At 44.6% G+C, this 14,643-nt stretch overlaps 1 protein-coding gene across 1 annotated transcript in view; it reads left to right on the top strand.

The window, feature by feature from the left end:
• Positions 1 to 14,643, top strand: part of LOC142297271 (putative cation-transporting ATPase 13A5) — a gene marked incomplete at its 5' end in the record, with an annotated part of 197,502 nt that overhangs the window by 22,564 nt on the left and 160,295 nt on the right. The gene's annotated exons all lie outside the window — the stretch shown is intronic.

Raw genomic sequence — 14,643 nt, 5'->3', positions numbered from 1 at the left:
CAGGAAGCCCACACTTCTCGCTCAGCTCGCTCCGCCCCCTCCTGCCCGCGGCATGTACACATATACACACGCACACGTACACATACATACATACACACACACACACACACACACACACACACACACACACCCCCCCCGCTCGGCTTACCTGCGGTGATGAAGTCCCGCCATCCCGACCTCAGCGCTGTCACTGTCCTCCATGGCCGCCGCTTGTCACATCACCTCTCGCTTCCGACCCGAGACTGACTAGCGGTGACGTCACGGACCTCTTGCGATATTTGGCTGTGAAGGCGCCGGTCACTGAACTCAGTGACAGGGGCTGTCAGTGTGCTGGAGATCAGCGCAGGTAATGTACCTCGCTGACAGCAGCACTTGTCATGCCCTGCAGTGACCTGGGCTGACCCATTGATGTTAGCTCAGGTCACTGCATTGCTCTCCCAGCCAATGGGGAACATCCTGCTCTTCATTGACTGGGACAGTGTGGATCGTCATGGCAACCCCTTGGATTACAGCAGACCTGGATTTGTTTTTCATTCTAATAAATTGGTTAAAGAGGGAATGTTTTGGGGAGTGTTTTTTCAAATAAAAATGTGTTTGTCGTCTATTTTTTTTTATTACTGACTGGGTTGGTGATGTCGGGTATCTGATAGACGCCTGACCTCACCAACCCCAGGGCTTGATGCCAGGTGACATTACACATCTGGTATTAACCCCATATATTACCCCGTTTGCCACCGCACCAGGGCGCGGGATGAGCTGGGGCGAAGCACCAGGATTGGCGCATCTAATGGATGCGCCACTTCTGGGGCGGCTGCGGCCTGCTATTTTTAGGCTTGGGAGAGTCCAATAACCATGGACCTCCCTAGTCTGAGAATATCAGACCCAAGCTGTCTGCTTTACCTTGGCTGGTGATCCAATTTTGGGGGACCCCTACGTGTTTTTTTTTTTAAATTATTTATTTAATTTAAAATAACAGCGTGGGGTGCCCTCAGTTTTGGATTACCAGCCAAGGTGAGGTTGCCAGCTGTGGTCTGCAGGCTGCAGCCGTCTGCTTTACCCTAGCTGGCTACAAAACTAGGGGGAACCCTACGTCATTTTTTTTTTTCATTTTTTTGGCAAAATACAAAGCTAAGCACCCCTTAGTGCCACATGAAAGGCACCAAAGGGTGCTCCACTTTTTCTCCACTTTTTCTCCACTTTTTCTCCACTTTTTCTCCACTTATTCTCTACTTTTTCTCCACTTTTTCTCCACTTTTTCTCCATTTATTCTCCACTTTTTCTCCACTTTTTCTCCATTTTTTTCTCCACTTTTTCTCCATTTATTCTCCACTTTTTCTCCACTTTTTCTCCACTTTTTCTCCACTTTTTCCATTTTTTTCTCCACTTTTTCTCCACTTTTTCCCCACTTTTTCTCCACTTTTTCTCCACTTTTTTCTCCACTTATTCTCCACTTTTTCTCCATTTTTTTTCTCCACTTTTTCTCCACTTTTTCTCCATTTTTTTCTCCACTTTTTCTCCACTTTTTCCCCACTTTTTCTCCACTTTTTTCTCCACTTATTCTCCACTTTTTCTCCATTTTTTTCTCCACTTTTTCTCCACTTTTTCTCCATTTTTTTCTCCACTTTTTCTCCACTTTTTCTCCATTTTTTTCTCCACTTTTTCTCCATTTTTTCTCCACTTTTTCTCCACTTTTTCTCCACTTTTTCTCCACTTATTCTCCACTTATTCTCCACTTTTTCTCCACTTTTTCTCCACTTTTTCTCCACTCTTTCTCCATTTTTTCTCCACTTTTTCTCCACTTTTTCTCCACTTTTTCTCCACTTCTTTCTCCATTTTTTCTCCACTTTTTCTCCACTTTTTCTCCACTTTTTCTCCACTTTTTCTCCACTTTTTCTCCACTTATTCTCTACTTTTTCTCCACTTTTTCTCCATTTTTTCTCCACTTTTTCTCCATTTCTTCTCCACTTTTTCTCCACTTTTTCTCCACTTTTTCTCCACTTTTTCTCCACTTTTTCTCCATTTTTTTCTCCACTTTTTCTCCACTTTTTCTCCACTTTTTCCCCACTTTTTCTCCACTTTTTCTCCACTTTTTCTCCACTTATTCTCCACTTTTTCTTCACTTTTTCTCCATTTTTTTCTCCACTTATTCTCCACTTATTCTCCACTTTTTCTCCACTTTTTCTCCACTTTTTCTCCACTTTTTCTCCATTTATTCTCCACTTTTACTCCACTTTTTCTCCATTTTTTTCTCCACTTTTTCTCCACTTTTTCTCCATTTATTCTCCACTTTTTCTCCACTTTTTCTCCATTTTTTTCTCCACTTTTTATCCACTTTTTATCCACTTTTTATCCACTTTTTCTCCATTTTTTTCTCCACTTTTTCTCCACTTTTTCCCCACTTTTTCTCCACTTTTTCTCCGTTCTTTTTCTATGGTCGGTCTACCCATTAGCTCTGCCATGCATACTGTAGCTCTACACCTACTGCACATGTTACTTTATGATTGACATCTCTTTCGTACCAGAGCTGTCTAAGTCTACTCTGACCCCATATTTGTCATTACAATTTTGTCCTTGTACTGTATTATGACATTTGTATCATGTGTTTCATTTCTTGCTTTGTTGCAATTTTTTTGCTGCATCCCAATTGTACCTCTACATTGTTCGAGTTTATGTTATTGTTCTCTCACTCTTATGTGATACTGATTATTGTCATTTTTCATGATTACATGCAGATAAGTCCAATCTGACGAAGGCTCAGGCCGAAACGTCATTTGTAACTTGTTTTGGACAAAAACATATATGCTTATGAAAAAAAAATGTTCTTAATACGGACCAATAAAGAGTGATTTTGCATTACTATCCATTGTGACTTACTGACTTAGTCTGGGAGATTTAGAGTGCCGAGGTTACTCACTAATTTTATCTATTATTACCTCTGAGCACCTATATACCAGTGAGCAGAGCTTCCTCTACAGTAGTTCTCCTGATTAGGCATGCCCTTACCTCATGAGCAGGGCATTGCAGCTTTGGTAGCAACCATTACGACATGGACTCTGCTGCTGTGGACCCGGGGAGAGTGAGTGCAGATTCATTGCACCCACACTCCTCACATGAAGGGTCCGCACTCCTAGAAAATGGGGGATACGTTCCCTGAGTGTCTCCCCCCCATATTCTAGACGGTCCAGAGTCGTCGTGGGACCCCTTTATTTTTTTTCTTACAATAAATTGGTGAAAGAGGAAATGTTTTGGGGACTGTTTTTTCAAATAAATTTCTTTTGTCGATTTTTTGTTTTTGTTAGTACTGACAGTTTATGATGTTGGGTATCTAATAGACGCCATGACATCACAAACTGCTGGGCTTGATCTCAGGTGACTTTACAGCTAGTATCAACCCGATTTATTACCCCGTTTGCCACTGCACCAGGGCACGGGATGAGCTGGGGTGAAGTGCCAGGATTGGCACATCTAGTGGATGCGCCACGTCTGGGGTGCCTGCGGCCTGCTATTTTTAGGCTGTGAAGGCCCAATAACTATGGACCTTCCCACCCTAAGAATACCAGACCACAGCTGTCCGCTTTACCTTGGCTGGTGATCCAATTTGGAGGGGACCCTACTTTTTTTGTGTAATTATTAATATTTATAAAATAATTATAAAAAAGAGCCTGAGGGGACCTCCACATTGGATCCCCAACCACGGTAAAGCTGCCAGCTGTGGTTTTCAGGCTACAGCCGTCTGCTTTACCCTAGCTGGCTATCAAAAATGGGGGGACCCAACGTCATTTTTTTTTTTTAACTATTTTTTAAATAGAAAAATTTAATGGGCTTCCCTGTATTTTGATTGCCAACCAAGGTAACGGCAGGCAGATGGGGGTGGCAACCCATAGCTGTCTGCTTTATCTGCGCTGAGAATCAAAAATACCGCGGAGCGCTACGTCATTTTTTTAAAGATTTATTTTTACAGCACTGTGATGTCCAGCAATCAAAATACAGGGAAGCCCATTTTATTTTTAGTTATTTAAATAAATAATTAAAAAAAATATATATGGGCTCCCGCTGCATTTTTTGTATTGCTAGCTAAGGGTAATCCAAGCAGCTACTGGCTGCTAACCCCCACTGCTTGGTGTTACCTTCACTGGCAATGGAAAATCCAGGGAAGCATTTTTTATTTTTTTTGCCAAAAAACTACAAAAAAAGGACGTGAGCTTCGCCATATTTTTGTATGCTAGCCAGGTATAGCAGGCAGGTGCTGGAAGAGTTGGATACAGCGCCAGAAGATGGCGCTTCTATGAAAATGCCATTTTCTGAGGCGGCTGCAGACTGCAATTCGCAGCAGTGGGGCCCAGAAAGCTCAGGCCAACCTGTGGTGCGGATTCCAATCCCCAGCTGCCTAGTTGTACCTGGCTGGACACAAAAATGGGGCAAAGCCCACGTCATTTGTTTTCTAATTATTTCATGAAATTCATGAAATAATAAAAAAAGGGCTTCCCTTTATTTTTGGTTCCCAGCCGGGTACAAATAGGCAACTGGGGGTTGGGGGCAGGCGTACCTGCCTGCTGTACCTGGCTAGCATACAAAAATATGGCGAAGCCCACATAATTTTTTCAGGGGGCAAAAAACTTCTGCATACAGTCCTGGATGGAGTATGCTGAGCCTTGTAGTTCTGCAGCTGCTGTCTGTCTGTATGGAGAAGAGCAGACAGCAGCTGCAAAACTACAAGGCTCAGCATACTCCATCCAGGACTGTATGCAGAAGTTTTTTGCCCACCAAAAAAATGACGTGGGCTTCGCCATATTTTTGTATGCTAGCCAGGTACAGCTGGCAGCCACGGGCTGCCTCCAACCCCCAGTTGCCTATTTGTACCCGGCTGGGAACCAAAAATATAGGGAAGCCCGTTTTTTTTAATTATTTCACTTATTTCATGAAATAATTAAAAAACAAATGACGTGGGCTTCGCCCCATTTTTGTGTCCAGCCGGGTACAACTAGGCAGCTGGGGATTGGAATCCGCAGCACAGGTTAGCCCGAGGTTTGTGGGCGCCTCTGCTGCGGCTTTCAGTCCGCAGCCGTCCCAGAAAATGGCGCTCTCATAGAAGCGCCATCATCTGGCGCTGTATCCAACTCTTCCAACAGCCCTGGAGCCGGGTGGCTTGTTGGGTAATCATGAGTTAATACTGGCTTTGTTTTACCAGCCAGTATTAAGCCAGAGATTCTTAATGTCAGGCACGTTTGACCCGGCCATTAAGAATCTCCAATAAAGGGTTAAAAAAAAGACACCACACAGAGAAAAAATACTTTAATAGAAATAAATACACAGACACATTAGAGACTCCATCTTTATTACCCCCTGTCAGCCCTCCACGATCCTGCTCTTCTGTCTTCTTTCTTTCTAGTGTTGTAGTAGTGATGATTGTAGTGAGGATGAGATTCACCAGCTCATCACTTGGGGCTGGGGAACCTCCATCCTCACTACAATGATCACTACAATCGGGAAGCAGCGTGCAGCCTTCACTCAGTGAGTGATCAGTGCTGGCTGCTAGCGGTAACGCTGACAGACGCGTTACCATAGCAACGGTGCTCTCGGAGCCGCGGTTAGCGGTGACGTCACCGCTAACTGCGTTGCTATGGCAACGGTGATCTCCGTTAATGACCGGCTGTGTCAGCCGGTCCCTAACGGAACGGGGAGTCGACCGTGTGCTAGAGCATGTCGCCGTTACACGGCGATACACATATGTGCACCGTGTACCGGAGAGATGCACTCGCAGGTCCTACATGACGTGTCATAGTCATGTGACCAGTCTGTAGCCAATGAGATAATAGCCATGTGACTGGTCACATGGCTATTTTGACGTCACGATAGGTCCTGCATCTCTGCTGGCAGTGCCGGTCACCGGGAGGATTCAGCGATCATCGGATGGAATAGCGGCAGGAGACAGAGTGCAGAAGGGATCGCGAGGACCGGTAAGTGTTATGGCAATGTTTATTAACTGTTTGTGTACATTTATAATGCATTTTTATGTGTTTGTGATTGCCTCCCATTATAGCCTATACGTTCGAGTTCGGTTCGTCGAACGTTCGACGAACCGAACTCGAACGGGACCCCGTTCGGCGAACCGGCCTCGAGCCGAACCGGGACCAGTTCGCTCATCTCTACTTATTACTACAGCTGTTACCAGCATATACTGTAGAGCTAGCAGCTGGAAGAAGGATAGGTTTGGATTAAAGTCATATAGGCAGAGATTAGAGCCATACAGTCCTTGCTGCTGCAACCTAAAACCAAAAGTACATTGTCAAGTCTAGATCTATTATATCTAATATATAAAGCTTTGTGTATGTGTGTATGTATGTGTGTGTGTGTGTGTGTGTGTGTGTATGTCTGCTAAAGGAATCCGCACCGTCGCATTTACAATCACAACATTTTCCACAGACACCTCATGTGACTCAGAGAATGTCATAGACTATATTTTGACAAGAAAATTTAACCACGCGCTTTACAGTTCCTCTCTAAAAACATGCCTACATTAAAGTGAATGGAGCTGTGAGCTACAGGCTATTAATAGGAGCTGTGATTTTTGCTATAGGAGCAAAGGACATTCATAGTATAAGAAGCTTATGTGTGAGGTTATAAGATGTCAGTGGAGAGACAGACACAGATAGACATAGACTGAGAGACAGACAGACAGAGACAGACAGACAGGCACAGACAGAGAAAGAGGCAGACAGGGAAAGAGACAGAGACAAACAGAGACAGATAGGGTAAAAAAAAGCCAGACAGACACACAGAAAGACACATGGGAAAAGAGACAGACAGAGGCAGACAGGGAAAGAGATTGACAGAGACAGTCAAGGAAAGAGACAGCGAGACAGACAAAGACAGACTCAGAAAGAGACAGACGGGGAAAGAGACAGATGGGGAAAGAGACAGACGGGAAAGAGACAGACGGAGAAAAAGACAGACAGAGAAAGAGACGGACGGAGAAAGAGACAGACCGGGAAAGAGACAGACAGCAAAAGAGACAGAGACAGACAAAGAAAGACAGGAAAAGACCTGGAAAGAGACAGACCTGGAAAGAGACAGACCTGGAAAGAGACAGACATGGAAAGAGACAAACCTGGAAAGAGACAAACCTGGAAAGAGACACACCTGGAAAGAGACAGACGGGGAAAGAGACAGACAGGGAAAGAGACAGATGGGGAAAGAGACAGACAGAGAGACAGACAGACAGGGAAAGACGGGCAAAGAGGCAGACGTGGAAAGAGACAGATGGGTAAGGAGACAGACCTGGAAAGATACAGACCTGGAAAGAGACAGACCTGGAAAGAGACAGACATGGAAAGAGACAGACATGGAAAGAGACAAACCTGGAAAGAGACAGACCTGGAAAGAAAAAGACAGGGAAAGAGACAGACAGAGAGACAGACAAAAACAGACAGGGAAAGACAGGGAAAGAGACAGACGGTGAAAGAGACAGACGGTGAAAGAGACAGACGGTGAAAGAGACAGACGGGGAAAGAGACAGATGGGGAAAGAGACAGATGGGGAAAGAGACAGACCGGGGAAAGAGCCAGACCAGGGAAAGAGACAGACGGGGAAAGAGACATGATGAAAGAGACAGATGAAGACAGACAGAGAAAAGAGACAGATGGGGAAAGAGACAGACGGGGAAAGAGACAGATGGGGAAAGAGATAGAGACAGACAAGGACTAAGCAAAGAAACCTGCGGCACATTAAGTAGCAAGACAGGGTCAACGACAATGCAATGAAAGGTGTTGAACCCATACCACACCAATAATCATGGAAACAAAGGAGGACAAAGGAGTTTTAAAGGTGAAAAAAGTTAAAAGATAATTTTTATTGAGATAAATATATTAAAAAAATAGAATTTTACATTTCCATTTGACACAATAATAATATAGTTATAAATAGAAAATGGATCCAGTAAAAAGAGGTAATACAGTGGGTGAACAGGCAAAAGTGACCTGATATGCGCCCTATATCAGGTGACCTAAAAATAATCGCCAGATAAACGGCTAACAATGAAGGTCAGAAGTAATACCTTAGGCGCCTGGTACACAAAGCCTGCGGGTGGAAGCGATGGATAGGCAAACGGTTATCAACGCTTGCCTACCCATCGCTTCCACCCGCAGGCTTTGTGTACCAGGCGCCTAAGGTATTACTTCTGACCTTCATTGTTAGCCATTTATCCGGCGATTATTTTTAGGTCACCTGATATAGGGCGCATATCAGGTCACTTTTGCCTGTTCACCCACTGTACTACCTCTTTTTACTGGATCCATTTTCTATTTATAACTATATTATTGTTGTGTCATATGGAAATGTAAAATTCTATTTTTTTAATATATTTATCTCAATAAAAATTATCTTTTAACTTTTTTCACCTTTAAAACTCCTTTGTCCTCCTTTGTTAGTGTAGGACTGCCTCAAATGAGATTTGCCGTGACGTGGCGAGTAGAGTTGAGCGCGGTTCGTGGTTCGTGGTTCTCCAGTTCGCGGCTCGAGTGATTTTTGGGCTGTTCGAGATCGAACTAGAACTCGAGCTTTTTGCTAAAAGCTCGATAGTTCTAGATACGTTCGAGAACGGTTCTAGCAGCAAAAAGCAGGGCTTTTTACAGCTACAGTGAGCAGGAGCCATCGCTGGCAGCCTGCCACAAGCTGGTAACCAAGATAAACATCGGGTATCCAAGCAAAGCGCTTTGGTTAGTAACCCGATGTTTATCTTAGTTACGTGCAGGAAGCCCACACTTTCCCGCTCAGCTCGCTCCACCCCCTCCTGCCCGCGGCATGTACACATACATACACATACACAAACACACACACACACACACACACATCCACCCCCCCCCCCCCGCCCGCCCGCCCGCCCGCCCGCTCGCTCGCTCGCTCGCTCGCTCGGCTTACCTGCGGTGATGAAGTCCCGCCATCCCGACCTCAGCGCTGTCACTGTCCTCCATGGCCGCCGCTTGTCACATCACCTCTCGCTTCCGACCCGAGACTGACACTGGCGGTGACGTCACGGACCTCTCGCGATACTTGATGTGAAGGCGCCGGTCATTGACCTCAGTGACAGGGGCTGTCAGTGTGCTGGAGATCAGCGCAGGTAATGTACCTCACTGACAGCAGCACTTGTCATCCCCTGCAGTGACCTGGGCTGACCCATTGATGTTAGCTCAGGTCACTGCACTGCTCTCCCAGCCAATGGGGAACATCCTGCTCTTCATTGACTGGGACAGTGTGGATCGTCATGGCAACCCCTTGGATTACACCAGACCTGGATTTGTTTTTCAATCTAATAAATTGGTTAAAGAGGGAATGTTTTGGGGAGTGTTTTTTCAAATAAAAATGTGTTTGTCGTGTATTTTTTTTTATTACTGACTGGGTTGGTGATGTCGGGTATCTGATAGACGCCTGACCTCACCAACCCCAGGGCTTGATGCCAGGTGACATTACACATCTGGTATTAACCCCAAATATTACCCCGTTTGCCACCGCACCAGGGCGCGGGATGAGCTGGGGCGAAGCACCAGGATTGGCGCATCTAATGGATGCGCCACTTCTGGGGCGGCTGCGGCCTGCTATTTTTAGGCTGGGGAGATTCCAATAACCATGGACCTCCCTAGTCTGAGAATATCAGGCCCCAGCTGTCTGCTTTACCTTGGCTGGTGATCCAATTTTGGGGGACCCCTACGTGGTTTTTTTTTTTAATTATTTATTTAATTTAAAATAACAGCGTGGGGTGCCCTCAGTTTTGGATTACCAGCCAAGGTGAGGTTGCCAGCTGTGGTCTGCAGGCTGCAGCCGTCTGCTTTACCCTAGCTGGCTACAAAACTAGGGGGAACCCTATGTCATTTTTTTTTCATTTTTTTGGCTAAATACAAAGCTAAGCACCCCTTAGTGCCACATGAAAGGTACCAAAGGGTGTTCCACTTTTTCTCCATTTTTTTCTCCACTTTCTCTCCACTTTTTCTCCACTTTTTCTCCATTTTTTTCTCCACTTATTCTCCACTTTTTCTCCTCTTATTCTCCACTTTTTCTCCACTTTTTCTCCACTTTTTCTCCTCTTATTCTCCACTTTTTCTCCACTTTTTCTCCACTTTTTCTCCATTTTTTTCTCCACTTTCTCCACTTTTTCTCCACTTTTTCTCCACGTTTTCTCCACGTTTTCTCCACTTTTTTCTCCACTTTTTCTCCTCTTATGCTCCACTTTTTCTCCACTTTTTCTCCACTTTTTCTCCTCTTAATCTCCACTTTTTCTCCACTTTTTCTCCATTTTTTCTCCACTTTTACTCCACTTTTTCTCCACTTTTTTCTCCACTTTTTCTCCACTTTTTCTCCTCTTATGCTCCACTTTTTCTCCACTTTTTCTCCACTTTTTCTCCACGTTTTCTCCACTTTTTTCTCCACTTTTTCTCCTCTTATGCTCCACTTTTTCTCCACTTTTTCTCCACTTTTTCTCCTCTTAATCTCCACTTTTTCTCCACTTTTTCTCCACTTTTTCTCCACTTTTTCTCCACTTTTTTCTCCACTTTTTCTCCACTTTTTCTCCTCTTATGCTCCACTTTTTCTCCACTTTTTCTCCACTTTTTCTCCACTTTTTCTCCTCTTATGCTCCACTTTTTCTCCACTTTTTCTCCACTTTTTCTCCTCTTATGCTCCACTTTTTCTCCACTTTTTCTCCACTTTTTTCTCCACTTTTTCTCCTCTTATGCTCCACTTTTTCTCCACTTTTTCTCCACTTTTTCTCCTCTTATGCTCCACTTTTTCTCCACTTTTTCTCCACTTTTTCTCCATTTTTTTCTCCACTTATTCTCCACTTTTTCTCCTCTTATTCTCCACTTTTTCTCCACTTTTTCTCCACTTTTTCTCCTCTTATTCTCCACTTTTTCTCCACTTTTTCTCCACTTTTTTCTCCACTTTTTCTCCTCTTATGCTCCACTTTTTCTCCACTTTTTCTCCACTTATGCTCCACTTTTTCTCCACTTTTTCTCCACTTTTTTCTCCACTTTTTCTCCTCTTAATCTCCACTTTTTCTCCACTTTTTCTCCACTTTTTCTCCACTTTTTCTCCACTTTTTCTCCACTTATTTCTCCACTTTTTCTCCACTTTTTCTCCTCTTATGTTCCACTTATTCTCCACTTTTTCTCCACTTTTTCTCTACTTTTTCTATGGTCGGTCTACCCATTAGCTCTGCCATGCATAGTGTAGCTCTACACCTACTGCACATGTTACTTTATGATTGACATCTCTTTCGTACCAGAGCTGTCTAAGTCTACTCTGACCCCATATTTGTCATTACTATATTGTCCTTGTACTGTATTATGACATTTGTATCATGTGTTTCATTTCTTGCTGTGTTGCAATTTTTTTGCTGCATCCCAATTGTACCTCTACATTGTTCGAGTTTATGTTATTGTTCTCTCACTCTTATGTGATACTGATTATTGTCATTTTTCATGATTACATGCAGATAAGTCCAATCTGACGAAGGCTCAGGCCGAAACGTCATTTGTAACTTGTTTTGGACAAAAACATATATGCTTATGAAAAAAAAATTTTCTTAATACGGACCAATAAAGAGTGATTTTGCATTACTATCCGTTGTGACTTACTGACTTAGTCTGGGAGATATAGAGTGCCGAGGTTACTCACTAATTTTATCTATTATTACCTCTGAGCACCTATATACCAGTGAGCAGAGCTTCCTCTACAGTAGTTCTCCTGATTAGGCATGCCCTTACCTCATGAGCAGGGCATTGCAGCTTTGGTAGCAACCATTACGACATGGACTCTGCTGCTGTGGACCCGGGGAGAGTGAGTGCAGATTCATTGCACCCACACTCCTCACATGAAGGGTCCGCACTCCTAGAAAATGGGGGATACGTTCCCTGAGTGTCTCCCCCCCCATATTCTAGACGGTCCAGAGTCGTCGTGGGACCCCTTTATTTTTTTTCTTACAATAAATTGGTGAAAGAGGAAATGTTTTGGGGACTGTTTTTTCAAATAAATTTCTTTTGTCGATTTTTTGTTTTTGTTAGTACTGACAGTTTATGATGTTGGGTATCTAATAGACGCCATGACATCACAAACTGCTGGGCTTGATCTCAGGTGACTTTACAGCTAGTATCAACCCGATTTATTACCCCGTTTGCCACTGCACCAGGGCACGGGATGAGCTGGGGTGAAGCGCCAGGATTGGCGCATCTAGTGGATGCGCCACGTCTGGGGTGCCTGCGGCCTGCTATTTTTAGGCTGTGAAGGCCCAATAACTATGGACCTTCCCACCCTGAGAATACCAGACCACAGCTGTCCGCTTTACCTTGGCTGGTGATCCAATTTGGGGGGTCCCCTACTTTTATTGTGTAATTATTAATATTTATAAAATAATTATAAAAAAGAGCCTGAGGGGACCTCCACATTGGATCCCCAACCACGGTAAAGCTGCCAGCTGTGGTTTTCAGGCTACAGCCGTCTGCTTTACCCTAGCTGGCTATCAAAAATGGGGGGACCCAACGTAATTTTTTTTTTTTAACTATTTTTTAAATAGAAAAAATTAATGGGCTTCCCTGTATTTTGATTGCCAACCAAGGTAACGGCAGGCAGATGGGGGTGGCAACCCATAGCTGTCTGCTTTATCTGCGCTGAGAATCAAAAATACCGCGGAGCGCTACGTCATTTTTTTAAAGATTTATTTTTACAGCACTGTGATGTCCAGCAATCAAAATACAGGGAAGCCCATTTTATTTTTAGTTATTTAAATAAATAATTAAAAAAAATATATGTTAGCTCCCACTGCATTTTTTGTATTGCTAGCTAAGGGTAATCCAAGCAGCTACTGGCTGCTAACCCCCACTGCTTGGTGTTACCTTCACTGGCAATGGAAAATCCAGGGAAGCATTTTTTTTTTTTTTTGCCAAAAAGCTACAAAAAAAGGACGTGAGCTTCGCCATATTTTTGTATGCTAGCCAGGTATAGCAGGCAGGTGCTGGAAGAGTTGGATACAGCGCCAGAAGATGGCGCTTCTATGAAAATGCCATTTTCTGAGGCGGCTGCAGACTGCAAATCGCAGCAGTGGGGCCCAGAAAGCTCAGGCCAACCTGTGCTGCGGATTCCAATCCCCAGCTGCCTAGTTGTACCTGGCTGGACACAAAAATGGGGCAAAGCCTACGTCATTTGTTTTCTAATTATTTCATGAAATTCATGAAATAATAAAAAAAGGGCTTCCCTTTATTTTTGGTTCCCAGCCGGGTACAAATAGGCAACTGGGGGTTGGGGGCAGCCGTACCTGCCTGCTGTACCTGGCTAGCATACAAAAATATGGCGAAGCCACATAATTTTTTCAGGGGGCAAAAAACTTCTGCATACAGTCCTGGATGGAGTATGCTGAGCCTTGTAGTTCTGCAGCTGCTGTCTGTCTGTATGGAGAAGAGCAGACAGCAGCTGCAGAACTACAAGGCTCAGCATACTCCATCCAGGACTGCATGCAGAAGTTTTTTGCCCACCAAAAAAATGACGTGGGCTTCGCCATATTTTTGTATGCTAGCCAGGTACAGCTGGCAGCCACGGGCTGCCTCCAACCCCCAGTTGCCTATTTGTACCCGGCTGGGAACCAAAAATATAGGGAAGCCCGTTTTTTTTAATTATTTCACTTATTTCATGAAATAATTAAAAAACAAATGACGTGGGCTTCGCCCTATTTTTGTGTCCAGCCGGGTACAACTAGGCAGCTGGGGATTGGAATCCGCAGCACAGGTTAGCCCGAGGTTTGTGGGCGCCTCTGCTGCGGATTTCAGTCCGCAGCCGTCCCAGAAAATGGCGCTCTCATAGAAGCGCCATCATCTGGCGCTGTATCCAACTCTTCCAACAGCCCTGGAGCCGGGTGGCTTGTTGGGTAATCATGAGTTAATACTGGCTTTGTTTTACCAGCCAGTATTAAGCCAGAGATTCTTAATGTCAGGCACGTTTGACCCGGCCATTAAGAATCTCCAATAAAGGGTTAAAAAAAGACACCACACAGAAAAAAAATACTTTAATAGAAATAAATACACAGACACATTAGAGACTCCATCTTTATTACCCCTGTCAGCCCTCCACGATCCTGCTCTTCTGTCTTCTTTCTTTCTAGTGTAGTAGTAGTGACGATTGTAGTGAGGGGCATCACTTGGGGCTGGGGAACCTCCATCCTAACTACAATGCTCACTACAATCGGGAAGCAGCGTGCAGCCTTCACTCCGTGAGTGATCACTGCTGGCTGCTAGCGGTAACAGCGGTAACGCTGACAGACGCGTTACCATAGCAACGGTGCTCCCGGAGCCGCGGTTAGCGGTGACGTCACCGCTAACTGCGTTGCTATGGCAACGGTGATCTCCGTTAATGACCGGCTGTGTCAGCCGGTCCCTAACGGAACGGGGAGTCGACCGTGTGCTAGAGCATGTCGCCGGTACACGGCGATACACATATGTGCACCGTGTACCGGAGAGATGCACTCGCAGGTCCTACATGACGTGTCATAGTCATGTGACCAGTCTGTAGCCAATGAGATAATAGCCACGTGACTGGTCACATGGCTATTTTGACGTCACGATAGGTCCTGCTTCTCTGCTGGCAGTGCAGGTCACCGGGAGGATTCAG

Source organism: Anomaloglossus baeobatrachus, chromosome 3 (assembly GCF_048569485.1).
Source record: "Anomaloglossus baeobatrachus isolate aAnoBae1 chromosome 3, aAnoBae1.hap1, whole genome shotgun sequence".
Lineage (NCBI taxonomy): Eukaryota > Metazoa > Chordata > Amphibia > Anura > Aromobatidae > Anomaloglossus > Anomaloglossus baeobatrachus.
This window is presented reverse-complemented; position numbering and strand designations above follow the sequence as displayed.